We start from the raw sequence: 1,063 nt of genomic DNA, 5'->3' as shown, positions 1-1,063 counted from the left end.
AACTTCCATTTACACCTTAGAATTGGTCCAGGCAATGCTTGGATGTTAAAATATGTTAGAAATGGATAATATATATTAATCCATCACAAATACCCTAAATTACATAACACACACATAGACTTACATGCATACACACATTAAATAAAACACATAAATATACAAGAAGCACAGCGCATAGTTGCGATGTTTATCAAAGCACCACACATATTAGCGAAACTACGCAATATTCTCACACTTACACATACCAAAACTTATAAAAAGGTTCCTCCACATTAAAAGGTTAATATTAGAGGTTTTATACATTATCAAGTCTATTGTGTAAAACATATATTTGGTATCTAAGGCTTAGTACATGATAAGCAGACCATGTTTGGTACCATTCTAAAACTCTGGTTTCTGGTTCTATCGGCAATGAGATTGCAGCAGGCATTTGCAAGATATGAATTATAGGTTAGAATGTATCTCTGTATGTAGTTTTTCTTTATTAGTTCTTCAGGATGGAAACCTACACAAAGAAGCAATTGGAAAGCTGATGACACCATATGAACTATCCAATGAATGGAGTGACCTGAAGCAAGAACCAATGAGCATCTGTTATTCTATGCCTTTGTTGTCTTTGAAACCTGTACCGAATACAGGCTTGTGAGCTGAGGCAGTAGGCAGTCATTTCCTCCATATCCTTGGGTGACGGTGACCGCAGAATTCAGGATTGAAATACTGCATACTGGGCCAGTGCGCATGCGTAATTATCGTTTTTTTTGTACCTTGTTAATGTATCATCTTTTGCGCTAATTGTATTTAGATCACAGCGTGTAACTAAATGCTTTTTATGTGAATAATAACTTTTGTGCTTTAGAACCACACTCAAAGACTGGAAAGCGATTATTTCATATGCGTACGCTACGCTAAATAGCGACATTTTGGGTATAAAGATCATTAGGAATTCATAGTTACCACCCACAAACGGCACTATCTGTCACTCAAAATAGCGGCCCGACTGCGGGCTATGGGCGAGCACTTTCCCATCTCAATGACTGGTTTGCGCATGCTCAATGCTAGCGAG

The sequence above is a fragment of the Taudactylus pleione genome, unplaced genomic scaffold (assembly GCF_031769625.1).
Source record: "Taudactylus pleione unplaced genomic scaffold, aTauple2 ptg000473l, whole genome shotgun sequence".
NCBI lineage: Eukaryota > Metazoa > Chordata > Amphibia > Anura > Myobatrachidae > Taudactylus > Taudactylus pleione.
The sequence above is the reverse complement of the archived record's forward strand: the minus strand, read 5'-3'. Positions refer to the sequence as shown.